Source organism: Oenanthe melanoleuca, chromosome 9, assembly GCF_029582105.1.
Source record: "Oenanthe melanoleuca isolate GR-GAL-2019-014 chromosome 9, OMel1.0, whole genome shotgun sequence".
Taxonomy (NCBI): Eukaryota; Metazoa; Chordata; class Aves; order Passeriformes; family Muscicapidae; genus Oenanthe; species Oenanthe melanoleuca.
The window spans coordinates 9,141,643-9,164,168 of record NC_079343.1 but is presented as its reverse complement, the minus strand read 5'-3'; the positions used below and the strand labels follow the sequence as shown (position 1 = coordinate 9,164,168).

Here is a 22,526-nt window from a genome sequence, read left to right as displayed (position 1 = left end):
TGTGAACTCTCAGGGGCTATGTGTGAGGCCCCTGCTTTACAGCCCCTCTGCTGTGTAGAGGCAATAGAGACCACGCTTTAGAGCATTTACCCTCTTTTGTAAATGATGTCAAATCCATACCTTGAGATTTTTTTTTTTTACTTTTAGTTTAGCTACATCTGATATTTTTAAGGAATGGACTTAGTTAATTCCCATGTAAATGATCACTGTAGGCTTGACAGTCAGCTAGAACTGTGCTCTGCAACTTTTAATTACAGGCTAGGTGGTATTTTGGGCTGCTGGACTAAATATTCATAACCAGATTCAACAATGATGTCAAAAATGAGAGTAGAAGCCTTGCCCTAGTAGAAGTCTGAGTTAAGACAGGTAAGTACAAACACTGTTCCTACAAACATCCCAATTTCACACTGAGCTGTTCCCTTTGCTCTGATGGAGTAATTGAAGAGACCTTTGAATTCATTCTTCAGAACAGATTAATTGTATTTTACAAAAGCACTATAGTGGAATGAATAAGCACTTCAGGACCAGAACTAGCAGTTGTTTGAACCATGGCAGTGTGTGGTGACAGGGCATGCACCTCTATTGCCCTGCTGAGCAAATACCAGATGGGGCAAGTAGGAGAATGTCACTGCCTTGGATGATGGAGCCCCAGCCAGGTGGTGCAAGAAGTTTGAAGGTGAAAGGAGACAAAAGGAATGAGGATTAGGCACCAGGGGATAGGTGAGGAGCTTGGCTGGAGGGTGGAAGAATCCTGGAGACTAGGGTAGTTCACAACATAATCAGAACCAAATATGTATGGTTCCTGTAAAAACTGGCTTTTGTATCCTCTTCTTTTCAGTATTCATGGTTCCTGTTTAATATTTACATAATAATGCTTGCTTTTGCATTCACTTAATAAATGATTGTCCTATGGGAATTTTGTATATGAATTTTCTCTTTCCAGTTAACAAACTGCACAATAGATTTTCTCCTCAAGTTTTTAGATATGAATATGATAAAACCATTTCTGAAAGATTCACAAGTGCATTTTCACATTCACACATGAGTTCATGCAAGTGTGAAATGTGTGCTTCTGAGTTTTTGCTACAGACATGAGAAACAAAAGCCAGGTTTGAGTGGCCTGCAAGGGTTCAGGAACTTTGTTTATCCTGTGAGTTGCCTTTGTCAGCCAACAGTCTGCACAGGGACAATCATTGAGTCAGGTATTGCTGAATGCTGGTTGTACCTGGCTCAAAGCATAAGATTTGCTGAGTGGCAGAGGAAAACTCATTGGTGGTGTCAAGCGACTTTTGTCTCTGGACATGAATTCTCATGAATATAGAATTCTGAGAAGCAGAAAAAAGTCTTGTTTTTACTTAGATTTGTGAGTCTGACAGCTGGAAGATAATATCGAGTCAGTTGAAATGGAGAGAATGGGTGTATCTACAGCTGGTCTGGTACCTTCTGCTTTTGGTGTTTCCTCCTTTCACTGCTTCCATTGATCATGACTTTTATATAAGAGTGGTGTTGGTTTCTCGGGCTGCTGTGCTCATCAACTTGTCAGCCTGACAAACTGCGTCATCTGCCAGATTCACTTCTGAATTCTCCTGGACTTGCTGGTCTCATCAAACCTATGCAAGACCCCTTGGATTGGTCTGGTTGTCTTGAAATGAAAAAAATTTCCCACTGATTCACTGACAAAACAGGATCTGACTTTATTTTTGTAACTCTTGACTGAAGTGTTAAGTAAGTCTTTAAGAAGTAAACATAAGTAGCTATACTGGCATGTTTGGGGAAACAAAAAGTTGAAAATAAGCTTAATTATTTAGTTTGTCTGGTAGCTTTCACATCTGGCACCTAAGCAGTTCTTTTGGCTATAGTCATATTTTTAGTAGATATGAAAGCAGTCTCTGACATAGTCAGTGATTTTGAGCAGATTATTTGGGGTTTGACATGGTAACAGTGGTGTCAGGCAGAACTTTAATTCTGATATGAACTTTTATTTTTGATATGAAAATCCCCCAGTGGACTCTGTAACGAACACCAATGAAAAGGCTATTATTTTCTTCTGCTTCAGTGCTATCTTAAATACTTTCACTGTGATCATCTCATGACCTTGCCAAGTATTGGAGAATTTCTACTTACAGTATTTCACTGGAGGAAAAAAAAACCCTCAACCAAAACAAAATCAGCTTCCATTAATTGATACGCTTTTAGCATGTAGCTTCTCAAAACTGTGTGACCCTCAGTGTAGCATGTTAGTCTGTGTGTTGTTTTCTACAGGTCAGAATGTCTTTTGAAAGATCTTTTTACATCTAAGTTAAGATTGGTTTAATTCTTCTACCCAACTGCTTTTAAACCTTTAAAAAAATCTTTCTTGCAGATTATTTATTCTGAATCCTATATTGCTCTGTGAAAGGCAATCAGGAGATTGATCTTTCTAACTGGTGTAGGAACACCTGTTTAAATGCAATAGTATAAACCCAGAATAAATTAATAACTCATGCTACCTGTAGCCTCTAGAGATTGGTCAACCATTTACCAATTTACAAATTCCTTTAATTTCCTTACAATGACCTTCACTCTTTTAAAGCCATGATCTTTTTGATTTGATGAGTGTTTTATAGGATAAGTGTCTTTGATTGTACAATGGTATGTTGGATGTGCATAGAAATATATTGCTTGAGTGAGATTCACTTCTTCTGTGCCCTGACTCTCCCACAACTCTCCATGTGTTTTAATTCCCCTCTTCCCTCAAATATTAATAAAATCTTGTTTTGACAAGAAGATTTCCTGAAATAATGGCCATCTCATTCTCTGTCCCCAGTTTGCCCTTTCAAGGTTTGCTTTATAACTTTTAGGTTCACCACCTCATAGAATTTTTTTTTTTAACTAAGAAAATAGTTTTCTCTATTCTAGCTTTTGTTTTTTGCATACAAGTTTAAAGGTAATTTTTTGTAAGCTGAACTTGTTGCAGTATTTTATTTTTTTTAATAAATCTTGAGTTTTCCATAGTTGCTTATCCCCTTTGTCATCCAGCCTTCCCTGGGCCTGTGCATTCCCCTTGTCTGGGGCATTACATGAGCACAAGTGAAGTGTGAATTTGGTACCTTATGTGAGTTGTGTTTGACTCACTAAGTATCTAGGTGGGAATTTATGCACCATCAAACCAGCTGTGCTCTTGATTAAGTAAATCAAAGAGTTTTCTGGTTAGGACAGTCTGGTGTAGAGCCTTATAAAGAAAGGTGTGATAAGGTTCGAGTATTTACTTTTCACAGGGTAAATTAGTATTTTTTAAAGTGGGTTACTTTACCAGTATAATAAAGAAAACTCAAACACAGGCTGCTAGGTCTTGATGAGAATGTAAATTGACTTGTTCTGCTTGGTGGAAAAGCCCCCTGACCCAAAACATGTCATTCCATCTGTCAGCATGTAGGCACCAGAGGAAAAGAAAAATTAATGCTGTGGCTTTAGAGGAGTTACTTTTGGAATCATTTATGTAACACCTCATCTGTACCATGGTTTAAAAGATAAACAATTTTTTACTTTACATCAGAGGTAAATATTTTCTTAAGCCAAAAGTAGGTAAATAAAATATTATAGAAAACTACCTTGGTTCTATTTTTATTTCTATTCTGTAAATCATCAAAGGCAGAATAACAAAATAGTATTACACTTCAATTCATTATAAATCATTATCTTGCTTGTAGGCATCTTTCAATGGAGCTAAAATGGACCAGCTTTACACTGCTGTTTCCAGAGTCACACTGATGGTGTTCAGTGTTGACTGTTTACCTGATGCATCCTACCATTTGTCCCAGGGATTTTATTTCCATTTAAATAAAGGCATGGAATGAATCAGAAAAAAAGGCCATTTAGGAAATACCTCGAATATGTTCTACTGCACTTAGTGAAAACATTGAACAAACACTTGGATAAAATATCACCTCTGTCATGAATTTATTTGTACAGAAATGAGATAATTTTAATATTATTTATAAAATGTAAAAATAACATTTTTCTTGCTTTTTTGTGACAAACTTCCACAGAAGAGAGAGAAATGTGTTCCGTTCTGGTGCAGTTTCTCAAAACAGCTGACTCTCCATGTGCACAATTTCCTCTATTAATTTCTGTTATTACACAAAAATAGTCATCCAAAATGGTTTAACTTAACCACTTTGTACAAACATTTATCTTGGTGAGATTTTGTCCTGCAGGTTGCGTAATGTCATAGGCATTCATGGCCGTTTACAGGACAAACATGGTGTCATTCTATCCTTGGAGGCTAAACCCTAATATTTACACAAACTGTGCTGGAATAATGAACATAGGTATAGCTCATTTTAGAGGAGAATAGCATACCAGCTGTGGTTTTGAGATTTACAGCTTAATCCTGCCATCTTCTTACAGTTCAACTCCAGTTTAAAACACAGTGTATCTTCTAAAGGGTTGTTTGGAAGGAGATTCAGGCTTGAATTATCAAGCTGTAAGCCTAGAAGAATGTTAGTGGGTTGATTGTGAGGTTTTCTTAGCACGTGTTCAGAACTAGGTTAAATATTCAAACAGTAATTTTGCAGCCTTGGCAGAGCTTTTGTTTTGGCCTGCCTGCAGCTACATAGAACTCTGTAACAAAGTTTTATCTTACAAGACCTACAGGCTGCGTCTTCAGATATACTTCAGGGTAGCACTTTGGTGTGGAGATCGTTTAAAAACTTAACTGGCTTTTGACAGTTGTTTAGTGGCTTCCAGGAGAAGTATTGGTGCTTCCTTACACTTTTCTTAACTCAGTATCACAGTTTTTGCATCACCTGGTAGAGAGATATTATGAAAACAGAGTTCAAGGGAGGAAGTATAACTGCTGGTTTAACAGGCAGTTCTAAGTGGAAAAACATGTAATTCTGTAATCTATGTTCATATGCTATGAGCTGTGCAGCAAGAACATGTTATTGGAGTTGGATGGATGAATTTTACTGTTGTCTCTAAAAGGGTCTGAACAAGACTCTTATTCCAGAGCTTTTAAAACAGTTATAGGAGCTTCTGTTACTTGTTATACCTCTTTCAAAGGCTTCAAGCATCTCATCTTATTCCAAGGGATAATACAACCATTCACTAATATGCCTTTACAAATGAGTAAAAAAGTTAAATGGATATTTGTGAAAAATATTATAGTTTAGAGGGCTTCATGGTCAGTTCTAATATTCCCTTAGTTCTTCTCTTAATGTATCAAGCTTGCAGCATTTCTGAAATACAATCACCTGCTTTCTGAAGAATTTTCTCAACTCTTTCTAACCTTTTTTCATTTAAATATGTTCATGTGTATGAATTAATTGAAAATTTTATACCTTCATATTGCTAAGTTTCCATTCCTCCAATGAATAAACTTCAGAATTTGCCTGGATAAGTTCACAGGTTATATTCAGGAAACTTTGATTTAAAATCTTAGACTAAGCTAGAAATTTGAAAATAATCTGTACAGTGCATTTCCTGCTGCATGCTTAGATTTACTTTTTCTATCACTTGTGCAGGTCTTTGCTATTCAGTGAAGCATGTTGAGCATGCTAGAGGTTAACCCCAGGAATAAATGTGTTGCTGAATAAGGGAGATGATCTGAACTGCTGCCAGAACTTTGTAATTTGCAAATCCACCCTTTACCTGTAGTACTGATTTTATCATATGATAGAACTAAAAATATCTCCCTCAGAAGGGAATATCTACTCTTTCATCTGCTCTAATGTAATTGCTTCAAGAACAAGTGCTACTTTCTGCAAGCTGATGACCATCCCATAGGTAATGAATTGATAGTGACTTCAATCCCTACTGGGCACCTAAGGCTTCCACAGAAGAACCACAGAATATTCTAATGGACACCCAGAGGGCATTATTCACTGGGCACTAAAAGAAACTCTGAAATGGTTTGATCCTTTCTCTCCATGTTTGTAAGTGGCTTGTGATGATAGTGCTCCTTTTGTGGTCAAGTAGCATTTCTTGTCATAGGAGTTTGGAGTTTAAACCTGTTATTAAAAGGATAGAGAAGAAAACATGATTTATAAGGCCATAGTTATTCCCTGTCTATCACAGCAAATTAATGAGCATATTTCCATCCCCTTCAGAATGTGCTGTTCAGGTGATTTTTTTTTTTTTTTTTTTTTTTTTTTTTTTTTTTTTTGCCTTGTGAAATAATTATTTTCATGAATATGCAAGGTTTGGTCTGTAACTCCTGAGGCCCCATTACAAAGTTCAGATTCCTTTTCAGTCTAAATATCCATTTTGCTTATCAACATCTCATATGCAGTTTGTCAGTTCATACTATTCATCAACCAAATTTGCATATGATATTAGTTTAAAAAACCCACTACAAGAAGTCTCCTAGGATTCTCACATGAACGTTAAAGCAAATGCAATGCATCTGGGAGGATGCATTTTGAACTGGTAAAGTCTAATTTTAATTACAGTAAGTGTATCCTGATATTTTTCCCTGCTTGGACTTTGATAATGTGTTTATAAAATGTCAAATAGTGGTTTAAATTAGGCACATAGGTTTCTATCTTCACAAAATAAGGGTAAATGTAGTTATTCCATGTATGCAGATATCTCTAGTAAACAGGAATATTCTTCCTTGTGCTCTGAAATTGACTTAAATTATTTCTGGTAGGTGCTGGGAATTCTCTTCTGAAGATGGAGCAAAACCAGAGCTGCCTTGGTGACCCAGCAACATTTTAAGCAAGACAATGGAAAGAGCCTATCCTAGACCCCCTACTAACTGCAGCCTGGTTCTTGAAGTTTTCTCTGTGAGTAGTCAGATCAAAGATTATTCATGACCTTCCACAAAGACCAAAAAGCAGTCTGTGTCTGGCAACATCAGTGTCGAACAGACTCAAACTGAAGTTCAAAAGCTAAGATGGAACCCCATCTGCAATGTTTTCTGGTTTAGTTAGAAGAGGAAGCTGAAAAATTGTGCTTCTCTTGCTTCCTGTGTAGGAAACTTGGGGTACAACTCGGGGAGTTTTCCTTTGTCACAAATAGCAGAAAGAAAGAAAGGGCTAAATATCTTTCTAACCTCTGCAGTCAGTTACATGGTATCATAGGTTCATGGTGAATTCTGTTCTGTCCATGCCAGGTATATCTTTCTAGAGCTGTCTTTGTGATATTGGGTTTTGTTTGGTCTAGAATCCTTACTAACAAAGGAATAGTGTAACAAATACTTGGAATTTTTGTCCCTGCTGTTTACTAGATTATTTTTTTATTGAGTCTCCAGACACATCCCTCTAGCTCTGCTAAAGTGCAGTGTTTATAGTATGACTGCAATTCTCATATTTTTGTGGCTTCTGTTTTGCAAATAGGGTGACACTGGTAGCTCATATGCAGTTTTCAAGTAATAATGTTACTCTGTATGCATTCCAGCAAGTCTGGCCAAGTGTATTTCCTCTGTGAGATCACAGACTACTGTGCACAGCCTTCACTTCCTCACTCAAATTGCTTTTCTTTCTTTCTTTGTCTCTCTTATTTTTAAAAATTACTTTGTGAACTGTATTTAGTTTCTTAATTACTGATGGTCACCACTTTTTTTTCTGCTTCAGACAAAACTAAATATCAATTGCTGCAGGTGTTGCTTCCTTCTGGAATGACTTCTGTCTGTCTACTGCCCTACGTGTATGGGCCAAAAACTGACAGTTCTGAAAGATGCTTTTTTTTTTTTTTTTTTTTTTTTTTTCTCTCCTCTCATTTCACTTAAGCGGTGTATGTTGGGAGGGAAACAGTGGCATATTGTCATTATTCAGGAGAATTCCTAATATGTCCTGCTTTCAGTTTTGCAAAAATCATTTTCATTTTGCATGTTTTTCTCTGAAAGCAAATTTGCTCTATGTCTGAAAGCACATTAAAGTGTCCTTGTTGCGTGAAGTTAACAAAGGAATTGTTTTTACCTGCATTGAAAAATACTATGGTTTATGCAAGATCTTGGGAGATGTATAACTTAGTGTTTAAGAGCTGGCTGAAGATTTGAGATAAGGTGGATCAATTTACCACTTGAGTGTGGATTTCCTGTTTGGATGAGGTTCATTTCTGGTTCATTTCCTTACTGCAATGTGTTTACAGTTACACAGGATGCTGTGATTAATGTTTGCCAGGTGCTCTAATGCTGCTCTGAAGGGAGACATCTAAATATTACCAGTATCCAACAGAGTACCAGTGTGTCTGAGAAGCAGAGAATCTGTAGAACTGTCCAATGACTCTGAACACGAGTGTATGATAATGTGCCTGCAGAAGCAGCATCTTCACATTTGATAAACTTACACCTAAAAAATCATATTTAAAAGGATAATGGCAACTGTGCTTATCTACATAATCTCTCTGTCATCATAATTCCCAATAATCTCTTGGTCTGAGGGTCTGAGGTTAATCTGCATATGGCAAAAAAAGATACGCCTCAGTCTAGGTGAACACTGGCCATGAGACTTGAGCAAAAGGAGCCTATATCCTTCGCTTATTTGTGCCCCTCTCGTATCTTCTGCTTGCTCCTTTGTGGTGTCACACCAGACCAAGTCCCCAGCTGTATGTAGGGCTGGGTAAGGCCTCAGGTAAGTGATGAAGTGAAGATCATTCACCTGCTCCTGTCTCAGAATCCTCTATGTACAGATACCAGTAGAATATAGGAGACCCTTTTTCTAACCTAGAACATGTCATTGCTCTAGAACACAGGTTTGCTTAGGTTTGTTATATGTTGTAGAAACTATTGGAGTGCGTTTCTTATAGAAGAATGCAATTTTTCTATGTAAGGTCTACCTTCTGGAAAATCATTACAACTTTGATGAGGAAGCAAAATGGGCTCCTAGTATGTGTTTAAAAAAAACCCCAAAAGATAGATTGATTGCTCTGGCAATACCTGTGTCTCGCTAATTAGCTCAGAAAATATTCCTGTGAATATTAACTGTAGCAGAGACTTGCTAGATTAAATCTGAATTGTTAAAATGCCCTGGAAAACAGAGGGGGAGAAAAGTCTGTTGTCTTAACATGCCCTTGGATGTATTTAACAGGTTCTACTGTTGGGAATTGCATTAGAAGGCCAAATGACATGCCCAGGTATTTCCTTAAGAACTTTTTCAGTTTCCTGAGTCTGGCATTTTGCAGTAGCACTGCTCCAAGCATTTAATTGGTCTCTGTTGTATATCTGGCAATTCTCTCCTTAAGTCCAAACTTTTTGTTTGCATGACCTCACACTCTCATTACCTCTCACAATCTCAGTAACAGGAGATGTATAGCTGCAAATACTTTTATTTTTTAATTATTTTTTTTAACTCCATTCTTGCTTGTTAAACCACTTGTGAAACTCCAGGGCCAGTCAGGCCTTTTCTATGCTCGGGTGCTTGAGCTCTTTGGGTGTGAAAACTTCACGTTTGGGCAGAATAACTTGGCAGAATTTTCAAGCATTTTTCCTGTGCTCATATTCAACTGTGGAATTAATCTCACATGGGGAGCATGGTTTGATGTCTGCTCTGGGACCTGGAACTATCAGCACCTGTTTATACCTATGGAAAAACTTGTTGAAGTCTGCTCTGTTCTTCATGGGCTCAGTGTTAAACCCTGTGGTGGAAATGCCCAAAACTGCAACTTTGAACACAACCTTCTCTCTGAAAATGCTTCTCAGATTCGTTCCTAATTAATGTCTTCAAAGTTTAAGTTTGTCACTTTCTCAGTGAGCTTGTTTTGCTTGGGTCTGCCGCTTAGCTCAGTAACATTAAACGCTGCTGTCAAAAGCTGATTGATTGCTGCTTTCCATGAAGTTGGATACAGGCCACCCAGTGGGTGATACTTTTGCATTTGGTGCACTTTTCCATGTTGCTCTATTTCTGACTCCTTGATGATAATTTCGTGCTTTCTTGTCTACTTCTCTAGGTCTGTGTGGAGCTACACAGATTAAACCCTCATTAGATTGCCTCCCTTATATTCCTCACCTCTGCATCCTTCTAAACTTTTTTGTACTCTGCATTTCCTAAAGGTTTTTCTCCTTTTTATTTTAGCCACAGTATTTTGCAAAATTGTACAACAGAAAAGAAGTATGCTGCCAAGTGGAATGCAATGCTATGTAGATGGCACAGAGAACATGGGAACTGGGGAAGTGGGGGGGTCTCGTGTGCCGTTCTGCAAAACAGCAGCAGCAATCAGGGATGTCCTGCAGCTGCTTCTGGCTTCTCTGGGGATGGTCTATGAGCTTTCCATCTCAAAGGCTTTTTTCCAAGCTTTCTGTTACAATTTTTTTTCTCAAACAATGTCTGTATGATAAAAAGGAGGTTGGATTGGCCTTTACCTGTCATGGAGCTGTTTATAAAGGAACAACTTTCTTCCTGTAGGGGAGAAGGCCATACGGATGGTGGGATCAGTTAGAGATTGTTCATTTGCATGCTAGAAATCAGTTTCACTGGCTATTTTACTGTCCATCTTTTTATTCCAGCAAGAGTAGGAGATTTATAAAGGTTCTGTCTCTTAGTGTGTGAACAAGCTGGATGCCACATGGATGTTGCTTTAAAAATATCTGTAAAGACTTCAAACAAAAACTTAGATTCTTTACCCTGAGTTCCAAAGGCTATGTTTTTTATCAGAAGGCCCAGAGGACGCTCCTGTCACTAGAGGCCGTAAATTCAACAAATTTATTCAGACGTGCATAGGAACAAAACAGCACCAGAAAGCTGTAAATTCATTAGTTTAGAGAACTCACTACAATGAGGGTGGAAGTGATCAGTGATCATGGTAAACTACATCTGAGTGCAGTATTCTGTTTCTACTCCTTTAAATTGACTTGGCAAAGATATGTGATATTCACTATTAGGATAAAATTATGTCAAGCAGCTGCACTGACAGAAGATTAATTATCCTTTACCCTGCTGACATTAACCCTACCTGTCATGAGGGCAATGGGAAGAGTTGCCTGCTCATCATGTCATTTTGTGAACACATTTACTACCACTATGTTATTTTAAATTATCATAAAACATGAGTGAAAATGGAGACTGTCAATTGTGGTTTTCTATCAGCACCTTATGATAAAATCTCTTAGATTTTTAAAACACAGAGGGAAAAGGCTAGCAGTCATCAGTTAGACTTTGGGGTTCCCACAGGGCATGTACACCTTTGATACCCTTGTAAGTGACTTACCGTGGTGAATCTGAGATTGTGTCATAAAAAAAATCCCCAAGACCAGAAAGCTAATTCTGCTTTCTATAGAAAGAAATAACTGGTTTGCCTTAAGGGAGCAGGATGTCTTGCTAGTTTCATTGAGAAGGCTACTCTAGTTTCGTTTTTCTATTTATCTGTTCTGATAATTATCATGAGGTAAATACTTACCCCCAGGGCTGGACTGCAGTAACAGAAACCAGGACCTGGCCCAAGGTGAGGCTGCCCAGTGGGTCTGTTGTTATGCACCCAGGTGAGATGAGTGTCTGTCACTCTCTGGCTGTGCTGTCTGGCTCCAGAGCTCTGAGAAAGATGTGTGGGTGGAGGGAGCTCTGCTAGTGAAAGGTGTAATGCTGGCAGCTTGGGGGTGGAGAGCCCTGGGCCTCTGCCAGCCTGGTGACATAATATATTGAGGAATGTTACTCTGATTCTTTCTGAGTCTTCAGGGCATATCTCCAGATACAGGGAGAGAGGAGGACAAAGAGGGCTCTAGGCTTTGTTGAGGCCTCCATTGCAGGACATAGTCTTCACTTCTGAGAATTGAACACAAATTTCTAGAGGTCAACACACTGGAAAGGTGGAATTCTATCCAGGGGCACTTAAGCTTGATTAGTGGGTCTATGCAAACTTCCTGAAGTTCAACAAGACCCAGGGCAAGGTCTGGCAACTGGGTGGAGGCAGTCTTAAGTACCAATAAAGGCTGGGTAGAGCAGGGATTGAGAGCAGCCCTGGGGGAAGAACTTGAGGGTGTTGATTGATGAGAAGGTCAAGGTGACCTGGCATTGTGTCCTTGCAGCCCACAAAGCAACAAAACAGTCTTACCAGCAGATCAAGGGAGGAGATTCTGCTGCTCTTGTCTTGTGAGCCCCAACCTGGAGTTCTGCATCCAGATCTGGCAGGGAGAAGATGGGTTAGAAGGATGGGGACCTGTTAGAATGGGGTCCCCACTTTAACTCCTGGAGAGGAGGAGCAGGAAGATGCTCAGAGGGCTGGAACACCTCTCCTATGAAGGCAGGCTGGGGGAGTCGAAATTGTTCAGCCTGGAGAAGATGAGGCTCTTAGAGGGCTTAGAGAACCTTCCAGTATCTAAAAGGGCTTCCAAAAGAGCTGGAGAGAGACTTTTCATATGGCCATTTAGTGACAGGACAAGGTCTAATGGGCTTAAGCTGACAGAGGGTAGATTTAGGTTAGATATTAGCTAGAAACCTTTTACTGTGAGGATAGAGACACTGGCACAAGTTACCCAGAGGAGTGTGGGTGCCCCACCCCAGGAAGTGTTCAAGGCCAGGTTGGATGGGCTTTTGAACAGCTTGGTCTTCTGCAAGTTGCCCCTTCCATTAACAAGGGGTTTGGAACTAGCTGATCTTTGAATCCTCTTCCCACTCAAACCATTCTACGAACTTTTTGTAATCCCATAGAATTTCCAGTAGGAAGTGGGAAAATGGCAGTATTTAATATGACATTAACCCATAAGCTCTCTATATAAAAGTAATGGTAAATTTTCACCTCCTCTGTCAATTTCAACATGAGTTTGGGGCATTTTTCACTGTTAAGTCTTCATGTTTAGGGATGTTAGAAATGTTGTGGGCTTTCTATTTGTGCACTGAAACTTCTCCCTGTAAACAGAAGATGTTAATGTTTGTAGAGGAATAGCATTTGTAACTTCTTGCAGGCTGGGGTAGCCAATTCCCTAGTTTGTAACAGCGAGCTAATTAGAATATGGAAACCATGAAGAAATATAAAGTGTTAACTTGATTAAATTGGAAATGGGGCTGCCCACCTGTTCATCTAAATTTAAGTGACTCTGCAACATGATCTGACAGTCGTCAGAGGTGGGTAAAGCCAGTAGAAGCTTCCACTGAGCTCTGGCTTGGGCTGGGCCCTCTGTCCATGAATGAGGGCAAGCCAAGCAAAGGAGAAGCCTGAAAGAATGTCTTGGCACTGCTTCCTGGCTCCCACAGTGCCCTTAGATACATATCACTTTATGTAATATTTTTTTCAAATGTGTGTAGTCAGCTCTAACAGCTTGTTGATCCCAGCTAAGCTCTTTGGCTTGGCTCTGCTGTCAAGTGTTCTTGTTTGCCTGGGTCTAGTAAGCTGTGTGGCTTGAAGCTAAGGGAGCTTAAATATTATGGAAATAAACTCAAAAGCTCCATTGTGATCATTTGTTGAAACAGTGCTCTTAGTGCACCATGGTTCCCTGATGTTGAGGAGCTCAATGGCATTGACTTGGTACAAAACCTTGCCAAGCAAATCTGCCTCCAGATCTTAGTGAGAAGGAGGTGTCTTACAGAAATTCCTTTAAACAACTTGACACCATCCTTCTCAATAGAATTGCATCTGCATAATCTTGAATCTTTTGACTTGGACATTGAGTCTCTTCCTAGTGGGTGACAGTCACCATCCCTGTACTACTAATTAGCTCTTTATTTAAATGAGTCCAGGCATTAAATTTCTGTGGATGACATATCTGCCAATTGCATCTCAAAGCAAAGCTTTGAAGTGCTCTTGTTAATTCCACACATTCCTCTCAGCCACATTTACTGCACTGCTGTCCTGCAGGTATCTTCCTCTGCTCTGCTGCTTGTTCCCTGAAATTCAGGCTTGTTTGTTCTTCTGCCTAACATATGCATTTTTTGTAGGGCTACCAAGTGTTAAACATCTGCTTTGGTGAAGTAATGTTATGTTCCTGCTGTAACTCTGCCCCACTGCAGTGATCCTCCTTTGGTTGATCTTAAGCCTGGTAGGGTGCACTGGCCAGCAGCTTCTTTTCTGAATATGCGTTATTTCCTTTCCCAGGAGTACTAATTTGAAGAAGCAGCCCACCTTCTAATGATAATATAGAGCTTGACTGCTACTTGCAATTTAATGTTGTGTTGACATTGAAAATCTGTCTTCACTCCAATTTTATTCATTTTATTTATATGCATCGTATATTGCATTTGTTGCTGAATTAAAAACTGTATTCCTAATGACTTCCATGGCAATTTTGAAGTAGCTGCCTATATTGCATAAATAACAAGCTTTTCAGCTCAGAAGTGATTTACATCTTCCTAAGTTGCATGATTTCTTTGTTAGGCTTATTAAAAATTCTCAAAGGGCATTTTATTTTTACCTCCCTTCCCTTTCCCTGCTATTGTATCTGTAATTCAGTGCTCTCAGAAGCCACAGGGGAATGGCAACCCTTCACAAGCAGCCAGGCTCACAATAAGTAGTGCTGGCTCCAAGTCCTACTCCTGTGCCTTTGCCACAATTGCACCTTGCCTCTGCTCTTGCTTGTTTGTTCCTGGACCTCTCCTAAACAGGAATTAAGGGCATAAACATGAATTGTGCAAGAACTCTCATTTACGGTGATTTTATGCTGTGGGGAATTCCATTAGAGATTAGCTTTTTGGGCCATAAAACTTTCAAATCTCTCATAAGCTGGATGTGAATTCCAGTTTCCTGAGGTAAATAAATACAACTTTCCAATCCTGTTCCGTCCACCTGCCAAAATCGGGTCTATAAGGGCAGCCAAAATCTATTATTGGTTTACACTGGTGTGAATCTTCTGACGTTAAAGGTTGAATCTGTGTAACTGAGAGTGGAATTTGGCTTGTGGCCTTGGTATCTTACATGGCATGGGTGAAAGCATACAGTTCAGAGCAGATATAACAAGGGGGGCTGGTGGGGGCAAGTGATGGAAAAAAAGGGTACTAAAGAAGGCTGTATACAGGCATGTGAGCATAGGAGTTTGTGTAAATGCTCTGCTTATTTCTCCTTTGTTTATTAATAAACCTGCATGAACTCCTTATATTAAATAAAATAATTTTGTATTTTTAGGTTTTGAATTATCAATTCCTTCCAATAGGATAACAACACTTTTTTGGAAGTCTCTGTCATTATCTGCATGAAAGCCAGTATGTTAATATTTTTCTGTAAAATGATGAATGTTTGGTTGTCAACTTTGCAGGTTGTGCAACAGGAATCCCCACTTGGTAGTGGTTAGAACAGAGGTTCTGTTATAATATAGAATTGTGAGAAGTAATTTTTTTTTTTCTTTTTTTCTAGCTTTTGTTTCTATGTTCCTTTTTTTTTTTTTACTATGAGATATTTAGATACTGTCATCTTTCCAGTAGAATGTTTCTCTGTTCCACTAAGAAAATCTGGTAGCTTTTTTTTTTTTTTTTAGGTAGCTTTAGATGATGTTAGAAGCTAGGAGCTTGAAAACCTCAATTAAGCAAAAATTATAATAATGTTTTTTAGAGAAAAAAATTTTGGCTATGGAAAGAACACTTGTGTATAGAAACAATTCAAAATAATAATACTGCTTTATTCTGGAAAAAATAGAGAAAAATAGGAATGGCCACCTAATGATAATTTTAGAGCAGTAAATTCACTTTCCACTTGCACTGTTTAAAGTATGAAGCAACTCCATTTAACCAAAGTTGAGGTTTATATGCTGACGGTCTCTTTGCTGTTGCCTTTCTTTACATGTGCTTACTGGTGATTTTGTCAGAAAGGTCAGCAATTTTAAATAAAGTCCATTGGAAGAGAGGGTTCTTCTAAACTTTGAGAATATCAAAGGGCATCCAGGGCCAAAGTGGTTATCTGTGTGTTGAGTACTGTCTGTCAGAGCACCAAAGTTCCATGATAGGCAGGAGAGTGACACCTAATATAGTAACTGGAGCAGGTTCCTGCCCAGTGGAGGAAGGGCTGCATTGTGCATGTGAAAGTCACTTGAAATCTGTGGAGTCTTTCACAAATGCAACTGAAAACCATTTCTCTCACCCTCTTTGTCCAGTATTGAAGATTAGTCAGTCTCAAGGTGTTAAAAATATGAATTGTGATTTCACATGGTGCCTTGGTGTGCTTAAATCTTAATGGATCAGTTCATGCTTTTGTTTTGGCCCTGAATTTTTGTTGTTTGATATTTGAAAAGTAAATGCTTTCATTAAGGTTTTTTTTCTGAATCTTGTGTCTGGTACCAGAATTTATCTTTAAGTCTGAAATTAATTTCCTCAAAGATGTTATTAGGGTGTTTACATCAGATTGTTAATAAATTTGCCTTTGAGGCTGTTTTACATTCCTTTGGGAATTCAGAATTTGAGATTGTTATTAGATATTTCTTGTCTGACTTTGAAAGAGGGAAGGAAGCTGAAAACAGAAGGGTACTTCTTGAGGGAACAGCTGTCCTGATGGTCCTAGGGGATTTTCTCTGAAAACCTGGCTGTCCAGACTCTGGGATGGATGAACATCTTCTGTCATCTGAGCCTGCTTAACAAATATGGTGAGCTGTGTTGGGAAACAGCCAGAGCTGGATAATTTTGCTAGGAATGAGGAAGAAAAGAAAAGGGCCAGTCAGAGTATCAAAGCTGGCTTCAGCTCTGCTTTTCAATGGCTACTGTGCAAAGACTTTCTAAAGTTCTGCTTCCAGTCCCTGGTGTGTTACAGGTGTGAGAGAAGAGTGGCTTTTTCTGTTGGTTTGGTTTATTTTTTTTTTTTTTCCTGTGAACTTCTCTGCAAATTTTATGCAGTGCCTAATCCTGTCTTTGTGAGGAGAAAGTTCACATTTCAAGGGACACAAAACTATTGGGTAGGCAAAGGCCTGACTGCATTAAAGATTAAACTATTGTGACCTTGATTTTATTTCTTGATAGACATAAAAAATTATAAGAACACAAGAGTGACTTCTGCATGTGTTATCCCTCTCCTTATCTGTGAGGCTGATGTCAAGACCTAACCATTCTGTAGTGTTGCATAGCATACTTGGACTTTTTTCCTTCTGTTTTTTCATCAGCACGAGCTTTGTCTTAGGTGAGTGATGAGGGTATGAAGTAAGGAGATAGGAGGAATGATGTGCATTTGATCAGTACGTGGCAAGTAATGAATCTGGCTTATGCTAGGGAGCAGGGTGACAAAATGGCCCTAACTGGCATGACAAATCCTATCCTGGGGAAAGCTGGTGTCTCTGCAGCTCAAAGCTTCAGCCCAGGGAAGGTGAGGGGCAGTGGCCAATGGAGTAAGAAGGGGATGTGGGAAGGTGCTGGTCCCCAGGCTGTCCTGGGACTGGTGGCACACAGCAGTAACTTGATCTCTGGGGAGTGGGGCTTGTTTGAGAGCTGGCACTACTGAAAACTTGCTGATTTAACTGGAAAAATATGACATCAAGACACTCATACAGCAATGATCACTAGAAAAACTTTACATTCACCCACATGCTGGTTTATGCAGAAAATTTGGTGTTCTGAAAAAAATGTTTCTGGAGATATTATCAGATTTAAAAGGCAAGAGAGGACATGGGAGATCTTGGTTCAAAATCTACTGAATAATCATTACTTTGTAACTTATTGTGGGAGTTTTTAAAACGTGTGTTTATGGAGGAGATGAAGAGCAGCAGAGGTAGTATGAAGTGTTATGATGTTTTGAATTGTCTATCTAGTATAGATTTTTAGTTTTTATTCTTAAGTAATGATTTCTTTGGTATTAAGGCTCCATTTAAATATGGTGTATTGTCAATTAAGTCATTTGAGAAAATCAGGAGATTATATAACCTCTAAGTTTATATAGGAGGAAGTGCAACAATGAAGTATGACTGATTATAGTCTGAAGATACTGGTGTGTATTTAATGATGAGTAGGACAACATGGGAGTCAGGAGAATGAACTCCAAGTAGCCTGTGGTCTTAATGGAAAAACTGTGGGGCATGTGCAACACTACTCACAGGTTTCCTTTGTTATGCTTTGTATTGTAATGGATATCTGGTGCCAGGGAAACTGGTTGCTGCAGCCTCCAAAGGATCAGCTCCCAGTAAATAAATGGGCCCCTTAATTTTCCTTCTATGAAGTTTTATTTATTTTTTTTTCCAGCTCTCTTCTCTCTCCTTGTATTTTCCTCATTTTTTTAGCTGTTGAGATAAATAAGAGTATGAAGTATGCAGACAGAGTATACTAGAATAATTGTTTACAGGGTCAGGCTCTGCTTTCATGTACAGCTCATACTCAGGTATGAAATGCTAAATGGCTTTGTGTAAGAATCCTATTTCTAAAATCAGGGAAAGCTTTGCTATGTCTTCTTTGGTTATAAAGTTGTCTTCTCTACTTTCTGGTAAATTCAGTGAAGTGTTCACCTGGTAACACAGCTGCAGGGAAAGCTCTCCTAAGCTTGTGAAGTTGATAATTTCTTTTAGAAAAGTATTATGACAAATGATAAGGTAAGCTCCATGTCACTGCTTGCAGAATTTGAATTGCTGCAAGCAAAGCGTTAAGCAGAGCTGCTGAATAGGATGATGTAAGACTTGGCAGTGGTTTTTGCAAGTTTTGCCAGGCTCTTTCGTGAGTTTTCTTCCTACGATATGAATTTTGTCTTTTGCAACTGTTAGAAGTGAATAGGAAATTAGGAAGTGAGCAATGTTGTTTTAGCTGCCTTTAGACTACTGAGCTGATAAGCAACAAAAAGACCTTTTGATGTAGCCCCTTCTTTAAAATAATCTCAAATACCAAAACTTTTTTGTCTTGTTTTAGATTTAGGGATAAGGAAAGGAAGAAGAGGGAGACAGAATCTAAGCTGCTTCTCACAACCATATAATCTGCATTCATTTGTTACTTTCTTTTAAAATAAGGGGACTGTGGCACTACCTTGGACAAGATGTCTAAGTACCTGAGTGGGTAAGGATTTGGTGAGACTGGTTATTTAATTTAATTCATTGCATAGAAGCAGTTACCACATGCCATAACCCATGAGGGTAGTTCTGGTACTAGGCTTAAATCTCTTTTGCCAAAAGTAATCTTTTGAACAAGTATTTTTTCCTGTATATTGGCCTGACGTAATTAAGGAATAAATCACAAATATTTTTAATTGAGTTGAAAAATTTACTGTTGAAAAAGGGGATAAGAATTTTTTTCTAATGGAAAAAGCTTTTTCGATGTGTTTTGCAGTTGAGATTGAGTTTGTTAGTTGAGATGAAAAACTTTTAGTGGCAAATTGAGATTTAGGTACCCAGGAGTTAAAGATAATAAATGAATTAAACGGATATACTTTAATTTTTCATAAACTTTTCAACATGAATGGAATTGCACATGGATGAATTTGTCATTCAGTATAAAAGATTATGCTGCTGGCAAGGTAACTTCCCTGCAGCTGGAATACAATAAGGGTTTTTATTTGTTTGTGACATGAATTTTGACTGATTCCAGGGACCCAGTTTAATGACTGAATTCTAAACCTCTTGGTACTGTAAAGAGTGTAATCTGTAACAGCCCCTATAAAACAAAACCAAGGTTAAGAATAGGAAGCTTTCTATCTCTCTTCTGTTTTAGGTCAGTATCCTAAATATCTAGTTGGGTCAGGGAATTGTTAGTGAGCTGCTTTCATCTATGAGTGACCAGTGTGAATGTTACTGAGCTTTACAGCATCTAAAAGCTGTTGGCATGTGTGGAGTAAGTTTGGGAATCTCAGCTTTTCATGGACAGATACGTGCTGTGCAGGAGCTGTTTCCACAACTGGCAGTTCTGTTGCCGCTTGTGATGCACTGGGATGAAAATGAGCATCCTGCTGGCCTCTGGATGTCATTCCTTGAGTCAGGCCTTAAAGGCTTCAGTGAGGGAGTAGTGTGGGCTCTCCCTGCTTTGTACCCATTTGGGAATCTCCACCTCTAAGGACCTGGTCAGGCATATGTCACATGATACCAAAGCCAGGGATTCCCTTTCCCTGGTAGAGTATTCCAGCAAGGGAATAATGGATTCAGGAGGTCACATACTTAAAGCAAATGCCAGAGCTTTTGGCAGGTTTGGTGTTTTTCCAAAGGCAGCTGATTTTGTTTCAATCCTGATACTTATGGTTGGCTGGCACCCCTCTTCTCTGTGAGCAACAGTAACATGAAGTAGAGACTCCTGTGCTTCTAGATCCAGTGTCCAAAGACAGTAGCCCCAGCTATTAGGGCACTTTGTTTGTCAGCCTGCTAGTATTTTTAGGAAGCTGATGGAATTTGGCTTGTCATCTAATGCGTTGATCCTTTGCCAAATGTCAGGTGCCCTGACCAGCCGCCCTGGTCCCTCTACCAACTGTCACCCTGCCCTGCAGAAAGTGGAATGCTGTGGAGTCGGCAACTCAGTGAGGGATTAACAGCCTCTGCCAGCATGCTCTAATTAAACAGCTATATAGACAACAGCTGGGAAAAATTCATCAATCACAGAATGTTTATTTTTGGAATTAAAACACCTCATAACTAATGCATAGATTTGCATTGATTACCATCTCCTGGAAGGAACAAGTGGTGCCAGCTCCATGTGTCTGGGCATTTTGAATGTTTGTATCACTTGTACTGTCACCCATCTGCCTCTGGTTTGTTAACTGAAGTTAAAGGGTTGATCAGCTGCTTTGCAGCTAGTCAGGGTCCACATCTGTAGAACTGTGATGCTGAACACTACAAGGAATTCAAAATTCACTTTGGTCATGTGCTGCATGGCATATTTGTGTTTGTCAGTCTTCCCCATGTGAACAGGACTCTTGATTTATTTACACTTGATCAAATCAGTAGCAATGCAGCAGATACTAGATTACATAGGCTTATAACCGTGGTTAGTGCATAAACAGGCTCAGGGTGAGTTGCTCAGTTTGTTTCTGCAAGCATTATGCTGTCTAATGTGGCTGTAGTGCAGTGGTATGTGTCCTTTAGTAACATGAGGCAGTCAAACCACCAGAAAACTTCATATAAGAAGCACTTTCTGAGCTTTTGAAGGTGGTGATATAAAAATATGCTTGTGTGCACTCAGATTTATTTATTCAATGCCATATTTTTTTTGTAAGAGCAACATTTTTACCTGATTCAGAAGGAAGCTTTTCTATTTCTGTCAACATTTACAAGGGCTTCAGTAATATGAGTACAGATAGAGGTCTGAAGCACTTGATCCATGTGTTCATGGCTGCTAAAAGGTCTGAGGTCTCACTTAAGCCCTCAGACATATAGTGTTCTTCCTAGAACCATTATATTCAAACTAAATGGAGCAAGCTATAATGTTAGAGCTCTAATACAATATTCTCCACAGCATCAAACTCAAGATGCAGAAAAGAGCAAGCAAGAAGTTAGCCTCAAGGTTCTGAACCTCGTGATCTTCAGTGCTCATGAAATGGTACTTACAAAATCATGTGCTTGGCAAGTTGGTAGTAATTGGTTTTCCTCATCTTAAAAAAAAAAAAGCTTGAAAATATTGAGTGGCACTGATAGTTTGAAAAATATATTGGTAGGTAGGCTGACAAAAATCAGGTTATTTATGAGAAAAACTGTATTGCTTTAATTAAATGAAAGAAAAATGGTATCCTGGAATGTTTATATGACACAGTAAGCCCTGGCATTTGTATTAGTCTGTGGTAGGATCTTGTAGTGCCTTTTAGCATGGCAGAAATATGGTTGTCATGGAGGAAGTCTACTGGTTCTCTTTTAAATCATAAAATTAAAACCAAGTGTAAAGTGCAGGAATCTGCACTTAAACATCTGACTCTTGAAAGATAATCTTATCAACCAACACTTCATGGCTGTAGTAAGAACTCTTTTGGTTGGTATTTTAAATTAACTTTTAGGTCAAACCTTGAATATTGCCTGCAGTGTGCAGGCATTTGATGGGGTGTTGTAACAAATTCTCACTACTATGTAATTGAGATAAATAAGAGTTTTAATTAATAACTTTGACCTCTCATTCCAGATGTGATGACAACAGGTGTCTAGAGAAAAGCAAAACAGAATTTATTCTTTCTCACCTACTGACTTGGCATTCATGAGGGAATTCAGGAAGTTGAGGAACTCTTCCTCAGAGGGGCATGGGGTACAGAGTTCATTTACCATGTTGTTCTCTTTCTTTTAACAGGTCCTTTGCTACCCTTTGAGCACAGCCCAGACCTTTGAGAATTTTCTTTTTACCAAGGTGAAGAATCATTCCAATGGGTGTTTCAGAGATTCTGTCAGATGCTTTTCTGCTTTCACACAGGCTCAATCCTGACATGACTGTAGACTTCAGTAAAGGTAAGGTGATAAAATTGTTACTCTGTTTTTTTTGTCAAACTGGATATGTTTTTAGATTTGCCCCAAAGTACTACTGGGATTGGCAGCAGCAAGACAAGGTAAAAAAAAATCCACAAAATAGTGAAATGTTTATTGATGCGCAATGTGAATACTTCATGTACTTTGTGACAGCTGATGGAGATTGTAGCTCTAGCCAGGCTGAATATCCACTCCCATGTACAGGTGGGCTGGGAAAATGTGCCCTGATATTTAGGTATATTGACTTCCTTGCCTTGGACTGGGAGGGACTTGCTTGATTATGGGTGAGGCAGTCTAATAATAGCTGCACTTAGATTTTGTGCTCAAACTATGGTAATATATTTCTGACATCTCCTCCTTAAGCTGC

The 22,526-nt window shown here is 38.9% G+C and overlaps 1 long non-coding RNA gene across 1 annotated transcript in view; it reads left to right on the top strand.

Annotated features, from left to right (window-relative positions):
- The window catches only part of LOC130256703 (uncharacterized), a 46,678-nt gene extending 24,537 nt beyond the window's left edge, over window positions 1-22,141 (top strand). Inside the window, exons 3-4 of the long non-coding RNA XR_008841170.1 lie at window positions 6,632-6,767; window positions 21,987-22,141. This is a non-coding gene — a long non-coding RNA (uncharacterized LOC130256703). The remainder of the gene's footprint in view (window positions 1-6,631; window positions 6,768-21,986) is intronic.
- Window positions 22,142-22,526: the final 385 nt, after the last annotated feature.